Source organism: Nerophis lumbriciformis, linkage group LG12 (genome assembly GCF_033978685.3).
Source record: "Nerophis lumbriciformis linkage group LG12, RoL_Nlum_v2.1, whole genome shotgun sequence".
Taxonomy (NCBI): Eukaryota; Metazoa; Chordata; class Actinopteri; order Syngnathiformes; family Syngnathidae; genus Nerophis; species Nerophis lumbriciformis.
The window spans coordinates 27,770,437-27,783,306 of record NC_084559.2 but is presented as its reverse complement, the minus strand read 5'-3'; positions in this window follow the sequence as shown (position 1 = coordinate 27,783,306).

Below are 12,870 nucleotides of genomic sequence, written 5' to 3'. Positions count from 1 at the left end.
ACCAAGTATCTCCAGGCGAGCCTGTTTCATTATTTTGCGTATCAAGTCTCTGGGTTGCTTTTCAGCAGCAGTCTTCTTCCGCTCTCGCTCTGGCTCGTGCTCTCCCTCCGGCTCCAACCACGTCTCTCCTCTCGGTTGCTGCTTATACAGAGCGACAGGTGTTTAGATAACAAGGCCCAGGTGGGCCATCGACGCACCTGTCGCTGACTTCGAGGCCGGTCCTGGCACACCCTACCTCGCTGCAGGCCCGCCGGCCACGCCCCCCTCCACAATAGGTAGAATTCCAATAAAAAGTGCACTTCCCCTTTAAAAAGTCTTACATTTGACTTGTTGAAACCTGCACGGACCCCGCTAGTAGTGTATACCTACGTTACATCATACTGAAGAGTATTTCTAATATGTTCCTTATTTAGCTACATATGAGGGTCAAAATATCAAAAACAGTGCAGACACACAACAAACGACAACAGTAAACATGTCATTCAATAAAAATATTGTTGATTTAAGCTTATCTATATGCAAGGTAAATACAGCTCCTGTATTAGACCTCATTAGGTTGTGTGTCTATTAAAGTGGTCATGGAGTGCAAAGGCATGCATGTCAAGTCGAGGCAACGCCATAACCACAATGGTGTGATATTTTTCGGTAAACATATTCATATGCATGAAATATTGACACGAGGCTCACATAAATATGCTCAGCATTCAGTGTGTCACTCCCAACCCCTCTGCATGCTGAGTTGAATCTCCAGCCAAAATAACAATATCCTAATGTTTAAACAATCTAGCTGTCAAACCAGTATGGACAACGAGAATATATTTGGCAGACTCTTAGGGGGATGCGGAGTATGAGCACACACAGGTATGACACTCACAAACACACACAATGCATGGGTATTTAAAGCTGTGAATGCCTTTATTATCTGAAGCGCCTCAGGAGACAGTAGCGCACCAATGAGTGAACCAGTGTGGGCCCGTCTGTGGAGTTTTCATTGTGACAGCGGCACTCATACCACTCACTGGGTGTTCCAATTAAAACCCACCCCTGCCAGCAGATCCTCAGCTCTCCAACAATACCCCGGCTCTCCCACACGCCACTTGTGTACCACGCATGTGCGCGCATACACGTGTTGCTGACAGACCGCAAACTGGCGAGGGCTGACGATGATGGATGGTGTGCATAACCTGGCTGGGGATACAGACTTTGGCTAAACAGCTCCAGCCTTCACAAGTGGTTTGTTCTGAAGCAGGTGCACCTTCTCCATCCTCTCGGGTCCTCAAAATAATCACCCAACATAGTTAACAGTGTGAGACATGTCCGAACATTGTAAGGGCCCTGATTTGCTAAAAGTGTGGGTGTACTAAAACACGTGCAAACCTAATAGCACACGCAAAGCTAAACAAATGTGTGCAAAGAGGATTGCGTCTGTTATGTTAGCACAGGGGTCTGCAATCTGCGGCTCTTTAGTGCCGCCCTATAAAATATATGCTGATTACAGATGTCCGATAATGGCTTTTTTTGCCGATATCCGATATTCCGATATTGTCCAACTCTTAATTACCGATAGCGATATCAACCGATACCGATATATACAGTCGTGGAATTAACACATTATTATGCCTAATTTTGTTGTGATGCCCTGCTGGATGCATTAAGCAATGTAACAAAGTTTTCCAAAATAAATCAACTTAAGTTATAGAAAACAATGCCAACATGGCACTGCCATATTTATTATTGAAGTCACAAATTGCATTTTTTTTTTTAACATGCCTCAAAACAGCAGCTTGGAATTTGGGACATGCTCTCCCCGAGAGAGCATGAGGAGTTTGAGGTGGGCGGGTTGGGGGGGGTTGAGGTGGGGGGGTGTATATTGTAGCGTCCCGGAAGACTTAATGATGCAAGGGCTTCTGGGTATTTGTTCTGTTGTGTTTATGTTGTGTTACGGTGCGGATGTTCTCCCGAAATGTGTTTGTCATTCTTGTTTGGTGTGGGTTCACAGTGTGGCGCATATTTGTAGCAGTGTTAAAGTTGTTTATACGGCCACTCTCAGTGTGACCTGTATGGCTGTTGACCAAGTATGTAGTGCATTCACTTGCATGTGTGAAAAGCCGTAGATATTATGTGATTGGGCCGGCATGCAAAGGCAGTGCCTTTAAGGTTTATTGGCGCTCTGTACTTCTCCCTACATCTGTGTACACAGCGGCGTTTTAAAAAGTCATACATTTTACTTTTTGAAACCGATACCGATAATTTTGAACCCGACACCGATAATTTCCGATATTACATTTTAAAGCATTTATCGGCCGATAATATCGGCAGTCCGATATTATCGGACATCTTTAATGCTGATCATCAAAACGTCCACAATATTGGAAGCAGACGCAAATGTAAATATTTAACACGTGCAATGTGATTTATCAACACTCATCACCGTTTTGCCTGCACTTTCATGCAGCTGCATGAACAGTGCTCAAGCTGCACAGACGATGGAAAGACGAGAATCCTCCATCTATGCGTGTGTGTCAACATTGTGGATGGTCATTAAAAAAATATATATATAACACATATTTTCTATCAAGCAACCTTATTTTATAATTTTATAGCCGTTAGAGGGCTTAAGGGGTTGGTTAAAACAACGTTTTGGTGTCCTCAAGTGTTTTTTATTGATGTTGTTTTTTTTTTTAACATAGAAACTGTTTTATTAAAGTATTTCTACAATGAAAAAAACGTATTCAAGTATGCATCATTTTGTGTTTTGAGTGGAATAAGTGCCTCCCTTCAATAAACACAACTTCCCGGTAAAAAAATGGATGCACTGCACGGCTACTTCTAATACATACTTGCCAACCCTCCCGGATTTTCCGGGAGACTCCCGAAATTCAGCGCCTCTCCCGAAAACCTCCCGGGACAGATTTTCTCCCGAAAATCTCCCGAAATTCAGGCGGACCTGAGTGACGTGTCGACAGCCTGTTTTCAAGTCCGCTTTCCCACAATATAAACAGCATGCCTGCCCAATCATGTTATAACTGTAGAATAATCGAGGGCGAGTTCTTAGTTTCTTATGTGGGTTTATTGTTAAGCAGTTTCATTAACGTCCTCCCAGCGCGGCAAAAACACACAACAACAGCAGTCACGTTTTCGTCTACCGTAAAGCAGTTTGTCTGCCGTAAACAGCAATGTTGTGACACTATTAAACAGGACAATACTGCCATCTACTGTGCATGCATATGTGACAATAAAATCTACGGCTTTTAGAGAGTGCAGTGCACAACTGCGCACACAACAAGGAGACGAAGAAGAATGCATCATCAGAGAGGGTGTTCAGCATGGTTAGAAAAATAGTGACAGAAAATAGAACAAGGATGGACAATTCAACCCTTAACTCAACAATGAGTAGATGAGTGTTATGTGTGTGTATATGTGTAAATAAATGAACACTGAAATTCAATAATTTCTGTTATTTATATATATATATAAATATACATGACTTTTAGTGAATTCTAGCTATATATATATATATATATATATATATATATATATATATATATATATATATATATATATATATATATATATATATAGCTAGAATTCACTAAAAGTCATGTATTTCTTATATATATATATATATATATATATATATATATATATATATATATATATATATATATATATATAAAGTATGTTCTAATACGACCATAAAAAGCGGCACATGTCTTCTGCTTGTTTGAAAACATTAAAAAAAAGCCACATGTAGGAGCATATGATAACATGATGAATGTGCAGTAAATGAGAGTTTCTCCGTGGTGATGCCCCTTATAGTAAACCCAAAATCCTTATTCAAACAAGGCAGTATGCATCGCTATACAATTGCACACGCAGTCTTAGTAAATCACACGCAACATGCCCACTAATAGTACACACTATTTTACAAATTGCACACGCTGTTTACCGCATGGTGTTTGGATCTTAGTAAGTCATGCCCTAAATGTATAGTTATGTAACACTGGCTTACCAATCATAGCAAAATTAGAACTTGTATGCAAACTATTCATCACGCACAACAACATGAGCATGACGACAATTTGTTTATAATCTGTCAAGTGATTGTAAACAAAGCGATGTCAGAGTGAGATGTGCCATTTTGCATGAGCTGGCCCAGAAAAGACTCATTAGGGCACTTCAGAAGTATTTGCACTGCAAGGCGCTGGCATTAAAAACATCACAAGGCCTCAGATATGCATTATTTAAAAGCTATGCTCCGATTACTAATTGATTACAGTCGAGCACCTCATCAATAACATAGAAACGGATCCCTTCAAGTCAAAATACACATGATTTATACATGAAAGGCTTTTAAAAGGATAAATTATCTGCTAATCACTTATAAATGTTTTAAATGTTAAAGTTTTTAGTGGTGAATTTTTGTATGTATGTGTGTGTGTATGAAGGAAACAGCTCTGTAAGGAGTTTAAATGTGAAGATAAACACAAACTCACACTGGGAATCAATATCAACCAGGCACAAACATAACATTAAGTAACCCTTAAAGTCTAGGCATGTTGTTTTTATTATTTTATTTGAATTGCCTTCCAACTTTATAAGTGATTTACAATGTGCTGGTTTCATTAATTGCATATTGATTTAACAATTACTAAAATAGATTAATGCTAACGTAAGTGTACAATTACAATGGATACTTTATTAATTTACTTGGTGAGAGCTGACAATGTAAAGCAGGGGTGACAAACTCTGGCCCGCAGGCCAAAACTGGCCCGCCGTTTAATTTCACTTGGCCATTGAGGCGATATCAAATTAACACTAGAGCTGACCCGCCGATTATATACAGCGGCGGTGCCGCGGTAACACCGCATTCACCGCTAATTCTCATACTTGCAAACCCTCCATCAACGTTTTATATACACACTGCAAATATATATATATATAATGTAATAACAGACACGATCATAACAATATGTAATATGTACAATTTGTACCGTATTAGGATCATTTTAATTTATGCCGTGACTGACTTTTTCCGCGCATTGCCGTTTCTATAACAGCTTATAAAAAATGGCAAATGGGTTATACTTGTATAGCGCTTTTCTACCTTCAAGGTACTCAAAGCGTTTTGTTCCACATTCACCCATTCACACACACATTCACACACTGATGGCGTGAGCTGCCATGCGAGGCGCTAACCACGACTCATCAAGAGCAAGGGTGAAGAGTCTTGCTCAAGGACACAACGGACGTAACGAGGTTGGTAGAAGGTGGGGATCGAACCAGGAACCCTCAGGTTGCTGGCACGTCCACTCTCCCAACCGCGCCACAATAACAATGTCGCTACATGTTGGTTATTACACATGTTACGGAACATAAATGAAGTATTTGTGATGATTTTTGGATGCATTTTTAAAGTGATTTAGAAGTAAAATTGATTGCTTCCATTAGCTGCATTTCTAATTACCTAGAACGAGGCAATTTTTATGTTAGAATACAAAAAAAAAAAAAACTTTTGTCTTTTAGTCTCTCATAATGATTGTAAACGATAATTACTAAACAACAAAATTCCCCCAAAAAGTGCAGGTCCCCTTTAAGTTAAATGCATATTTTGGAAAAAACATGAATACATGAGATACAAATTGGTAAAGAATATTTTTTAGAGCAAAATAACAAAATGAACAGAAAAAAAATTAATAACTGGAGTAACTCGATGTTTAAGCTAATTTTCTTACAATGGATACCATTTCTGACAAAACCCTGGCCGAGGACCAAGCTAGACCTCTGCCAAATAAAAGCCAAAATGTGTATCATTACATCACCATGGATTGACAGAAGACTTGGGGCTTGAACTAATAAAAATGTCACGCCCTCGTGACTGTTTTGTACTCATGCTTACTTTTTGCCGGTGTGTGTTTATTTATTTTTTTAAATTTGTTTTAGTGTCCTGTGCTCTTATTTTGTTATTTCCTCTTCCTCCTTTCCTGCACAGACATCCACACCTGCTACCAGATTTGCAACCGGGGCACACCTAAGCCCGGTTGCCAATCAGGCTCCTATTTAGCCAGCGTCAGTTCATTGTGGTTTCCCTTTTTGTTTGTCAATGCTATGCTTTGATTCGTTGTGTTGTTCCTGCATTTTACTCTGCTAAATATTCTGCAAGGAAAGTTCCGTGTCTTATGCGTTTATTTTAGCATTTGCCTTCCCTTTTCGCTTTTCCACCCACTCCCTCGTGAGTGTGTTCCTTTTGTTTATGTTAAAGAATATTATTTTATTTAGCATCTGCCTCCTGCCTGCTGCATCTTTGGGTTTAGCAAATCCTGACAAAAGATTTGCTATATTTAAACACGTGTAAACTTGATAGTGCACGCAAATGTGATCTACTAAGCTGCTGCGCATAGGATTGTTTCACTTAAGTGAGAAAAATATAGAGTGCGATCAATTTAGCATGTCAGTCCTCATTGATATTCAAAATATATGCTGACTATTTGAACGCCCACAATACTGGGTGGAGGAGATGCAAATACAATTATTAAGAACACACAGTGTGATTTATCAAGATTAAAACTGTTCTGCAGGAGCTGTTTTGTGTTTTTATTTAGCACGTTTGAAATGTGCATGCAGACTGGCACAGTGATGCTCAAATGGCTGTGAGAAAGGAGGCGATTGCGCCGCAAAAATAGAAAATGGAGAGAAAGAATATTCCCAATGCGTGCATGTTAATACATTTGGACAGTCAGAAATAAAACTATTAGACATAATGTCTATTCAGCAATATGACGTTATAATTTTATAACTGCTGAATAAGTTAAGTGGCCGATTAAAATTAATTACATTTATTGGTTTTTGTGTTTGCTGTTTTTTTTGTATTGGCAATCTTTTTTTTAATATGCAAATGCAAATATGCAAATCTTAATTTAGGGTGTTTTATTAAGTACAATTATCTGTCAATACAGCTAGTTATTTTCACTAGTTTTTAGTATTTTTTCCTAAAGTCTAGTCTTTTTTTATTTTACTTTGACATCTATTTTTTGCAGTGTACTCATCAATATATACTGTATGTGTCTAAAGAAATAGGTATTGATACATGTAAGAGTTAGCAATGGCATGTAATGTGCAAAATTATGAGGAAAGTGACAGAAATCATAATGGTCAATAAAACCATATTGTCATTGACAATAATTTCAATTGAAGGTACTAATAGGATAAAACAGGATGAATTTGGTTTTATTTATCCACAACAGGGAAATGATGTGGGGTGCAGTGCAGATTTTTACATTCAGTAACAAAAGTAAAACGTAAAGAACAATAAAACATGAGTAATAAAATGATAGAAGAGCTTAATGTATATTGGAAAGTATCTTTCTTCATGTCTTTAGTTTATTTCGAACAGCATAATACATCACACAATTTCATATAATTTCACTTTACATCATGTCCAAAAAGGAGTAGGAAGAAGCAAAGTTGATTTAATCCTACCCCGTTCCCACTTCAGTGTGTTTACAAATACATACGTTCAATTACTGACTTCTTTTTGTAGCACAATGACATCCGTGATTAATAAAGCAGTTTTATAATAGACAATTAAATCAGTCATCATACATATACTGAGGTGAAGAATATCTTATTTTCAATAAGGTTGAAAGTGTTTTTCATAATTCTTCTTCTTTGTACTTTGTAAACACTATTAATTTGAACAACCTCAGTACATTGTTTAACTTTTTTACTTAATCCATTCCATAATTTAATTCCACATACTGATATACTAAAGGTTCTAAGCGTTGTACGTGCATACACATGTTTTAAATGAGATTTTCCATTAAGGTTATAATTCTCATCTTTAGTCGAGAAGAATTGTTGTACATTCTTGGGTAGCAGGTTATAGTTTGTTTTGTACATAATTTTAGCTGTTTGCAATTTTACCAAATCATCGCACTTCAATATTTTTGACTCGACTTGTATGTTCTCTATATCCAACATCTTAAGTTGCGTGTGTGTTATGTGACAAGTGTAATGGAACTACGTCGGCTGTTGGTGTGACTCCCAGATGAAGAAATGGCAGGCGATGTGCAGGTGACAGGATCCTTTTTAATAGGCGGCGATGCTTCACAAGCCAAAGAGCAACAATAAGATAAGAAATGTTGTACATCGGCAACACAACACACACAACACGATGCAATAAAAATACTAAAGAATGAAATAATGAAGAAGGTACAATAACAAGCAGAAAGTCGAACTAAGAAAATAACAACAATGCTTAATCGTAAAATGTTTTATAATCTTAGCCATTTGATTTCCAATAATTACCAGCATCTTTAAACAGATGTGTTCACGTCCTCTGTATTGATTGTTACTAGAGATTAGGGATGTCCGATAATGGCTTTTTTGCCGATATCCGATATTCCCATATTGTCCAACTCTTAATTACCGATACCGATATCAACCGATACCAATATATACAGTCTTGGAATTAACACATTGTTATGCCTAATTTGGACAACCAGGTATGGGGAATATGAGGTCCTTTTTAAAAAGATTAATACAATAAAATAAGATAAATAAATTAAAAACATTTTCTTGAATAAAAAAGAAAGTAAAACAATATAAAAACAGTTACATAGAAACTAGTAATTAATGAAAATGAGTAAAATGAACTGTTAAAGATTAGTACTATTAGTGGACCAGCAGCACTCACAATCATGTGTGCTTACGGACTGTATCCCTTGCAGACTGTATTGATATATATTGATATAAAATGTAGGAACCAGAATATTAATAACAGAAAGAAACAACCCTTTTGTGTGAATGAGTGTGAATGAGTGTAGATGGGGGAGGGAGGTTTTTTGGGTTGGTGCACTAATTGTAAGTGTATCTTGTGTTTTTTATGTTGATTTAATAAAAAAATTAAAAAAATTAAAATAAAACCGATACCGATAATAAAAAAACGATACTGATAATTTCCAATGTTACATTTTAAAGCATTTACCTCTACTAGAGATGTCCGATAATGGCTTTTTTGCCGATATCCGATATATTGTCCAACTCTTAATTACCGAAACCGATATCAACCGATACCGATATATACAGTCGTGGAATTAACACATTATTATGCCTAATTTTGTTGTGATGCCCCGCTGGATGCATTAAACAATGTAACAAGGTTTTCCAAAATAAATCAACTCAAGTTATGGAAAAAAATGCCAACATGGCACTGCCATATTTATTATTGAAGTCACAAAGTGCATTATTTTTTTTTGACATGCTTCAAAACAGCAGCTTGGAATTTGGCACATGCTCTCCCTAAGAGAGCATTAGGAGGTTGAGGTGGGGGGGCGGGGTTGAGGTAAAGGGGGGTAAGGGGCAACGGGGGGTGTATATTGTAGCGTCCCGGAAGAGTTAGTGCTGCAAGGGGTTCTGGGTATTTGTTCTGTTGTGTTTATGTTGTGTTACGGTGCGGATGCCATCCATCCATCCATTTTGTACCGCTTATTCCCTTTGGGGTCGCGGGGGGCGCTGGAGCCTATCTCAGCTACAATCGGGCGGAAGGCGGGGTACACCCTGGACAAGTCGCCACCTCATCGCAGGGCCAACACAGATAGACAGACAACATTCACACTCACATTCACACACTAGGGCCAATTTAGTGTTGCCAATCAATTTATCCCCAGGTGCATGTCTTTGGAGGTGGGAGGAAGCCGGAGTACCCGGAGGGAACCCACGCAGTCACGGGGAGAACATGCAAACTCCACACAGAAAGATCCCGAGCCCGGGATTGAACCCAAGACTCATACTTGCCAACCTTGAGACCTCCGATTTCGGGAGGTGGGTAAGTGAGGTTGGTGGGGGGCGTGGTCGGGGGTGGGACGGGGGCGTAGTTGAGGGCGGGGGCGTGGTTAAGAGGGGAGGAGTATATTGACAGCTAGAATATATAGATATAGATATAGATATATCTATCTCTCTCTCTCTCTCTCTCTCTCTCTCTCTCTCTCTCTCTCTATATATATATATATATCCTGAAAATATGCAAACAAAACTGTGTTTAGATAATTGATACTTCAAACTTGCATAAATAAATCTTAAGGAATATAACATAACTTGGCTTCTGAGAGCTTCAAAATGTAATGAATGAAATGCTAAAGTTGTTGATAAACAAGCAATTATTTTAATAATTAAATATGGTCATTTTAAATGAATTATTATGATCATTTAAAATTAATTATTTCCAATATGTTTATTTTAATGTATAATTCTATGGCTGGATGTAATAAGGAGTCAGAAAAAATACAAATAAAAATACAATTAATGTTGATGTTTTTAGCAAAATATAGTAAAAATGTATTTAGTTGTTTTTTAAAAATTAATAAATATATTTATTTTAAGGTAAGATAAACATAATGATACAATTGATCTCGAGTCTGTCACCCTGTTGTCCTCCCGTCATAAAAAAAAAGGCTGTCCTCACTCTGGTCCGCATGGAGCTGGAGGGGCGTGGCCTCCAGCTCCGGCTGAAAATCGGGAGATTTTCGGGAGAATATTTGTCCCGGGAGGTTTTCGGGAGAGGCGCTGAATTTCGGGAGTCTCCCGGAAAATTCGGGAGGGTTGGCAAGTATGCCAAAACTACTCAGGACCTTCGTATTGTGAGGCAGATGCACTAACCCCTCTTCCACCGTGCTGCCCTACGGTGCGGATGTTCTCCCAAAATGTGTTTGTCATTCTTGTTTGGTGTGGGTTCACAGTGTGGCGCATATTTGTAACAGTGTTAAAGTTGTTTATACGGCCACCTCCAGTGCCGTTAACAGCTGTTAACCAAGTATGCATTGTATTCACTTGTGAGTGTGTCAAAAGCTGTAGATATTATGTGACTGGGCCGGCACGCAAAGCCATTGCCTTCAAGATGTATTGGCGCTCTGTACTTCTCCCTACGTCCGTAAAGTCATAAACTTTTCTTTTTGAAACTGATACCGATAATTTCCGATATTACATTTTAAAGCATTTATCGGCCGATAATATCGGCAGTCCGATATTATCGGACATTCCTAATTGTTACTTCAACATACACCATGACACCAACCCCAACACAAGGTTTTATTCAACTGTTTAAGTGTGTAATAGTGAAAACTAACCAGTCATTTACAAGGAAAAATCCTGGTGAGAGTTATAGACAGGATGCCGTGAGAATAGGCGATCAAAACAGGGTCACGACAATGAAAATGATATTTAAGAGATGTTGAAATTAGAGGAATGTTCACATGCTGCTGCTTCTTGGAGGCGCCTCAAACGAGCGTGTGGTGATACGGGAGGGGGGCTGTCACTTTGCAAGGAGGAGACAGGACCATGCATGTGATGGAATCTCCCAGCAGCCACAGCGGCGCCCCATGGAAGCTAATGCTAATCGCCGCCACTGGTATTGCCATCCCTCCCTTGTATACTGTCAGCTCACTGAGCAGGCTGCCGTCACCAGGGAGTGTCACACACACACACACACACACACACACACACACACACACTTACTCACACACCCAGCGCGAGAATACACCCCGACAGTGAGCGCCGCTCTGGGAGGCGATGGATGGAGGATGATTCTTGTCCAGCTGAGAAGAACACACACTGGCTGGCATGCAAAATATTTGTGTGAGTGTGTGTGTGTGTGTGTGTGTGTGTGTGCACGTGCAACGGTTTGTATGATACAGATGTACGTACAGAAACGCACGCGTTTTATGATGACACTAATGTGCGATGCTACTTTAAATATAGGCATATCGTTCATCTGCTAATGAGTAGAGGGAGATGAGCGTGTTGAATATGGTAATTTGCTGCCGTATTAACCTTCACAAGATAGCTTAGAATGTCTGAGTGTGTGTGTGTGTGTGTGTGTGTGTGAGTGTGCGTGTGTGTGTGTGTACTTTAGGTACATGTATATTTACTCGAGCCCTTGTGTCTTTGTCAGTACTGCCTGGGTTTTTTTTTTCCTGCGTTATAGAAAACCGAGTGGATTAACTCGCTGTATGTCTTAACTGTGTGTTTATTTAGGATGATGTACGCCTTGCGAATGCATGAAAAGGAGGTTAGCGTGTTTGTTTTTTGCAATAGAGCTCAATATCTGATGCAACGCATGGAGATTAAGGAGTGTGATTTGTTGTTTATTGCATCTATTTTTTGCTACTTCATTCAGCTCAGCCCGGATTGTTTCTTGTTTTTGGTGACATTATTCCAATCTAGTATTTACTCATCAGTTTTTGTGCTACATACAATTGTTTGCTTGTGTATACAGTATTTATAGTATGTTCTGCTTGTTATTGTACCTTCTTCTTTATTTAATTCATTGTTGAATTGCCGATGGACACGATTTGTTATCTTATTGTTGCTCTTTGGCTTGTGCAGCATCGGTCCCTGTTAAAAAGGTTCATGTCACCTGCACATCGCCTGCCATTTCTGCATCTGGGAGTCACACCAACAGCAGACGCAGTTCTATTGCACTTGTCACATAACACACACGTAACTTAAGATACTTTCCAATATACATTTAGCTCTTCTATCATTGTATTACTCATTTTTATTGTTCTTTACGTTTTACTTTTGTTACTGAATGTAAAAACCTGCACTACACCCCACATGGTTTCACTGTTGTGGATGAATAAAAGCCTATATGTTATCCCGTCGTATTCTATTAGTACCTTCAATTAATATTATTGTCAATGACAATATGGTCATATTGATTATGATTCCTGTCACTTTCCTCATATTTATGAACATTACATTATTTATATATATTTATATATATTTATTTATTTTATATATTTTTTTTTTATATTATTTATATATATGTATTTATTTATATATGCACCTTATTGCTTTTTTATCCTGCACTAC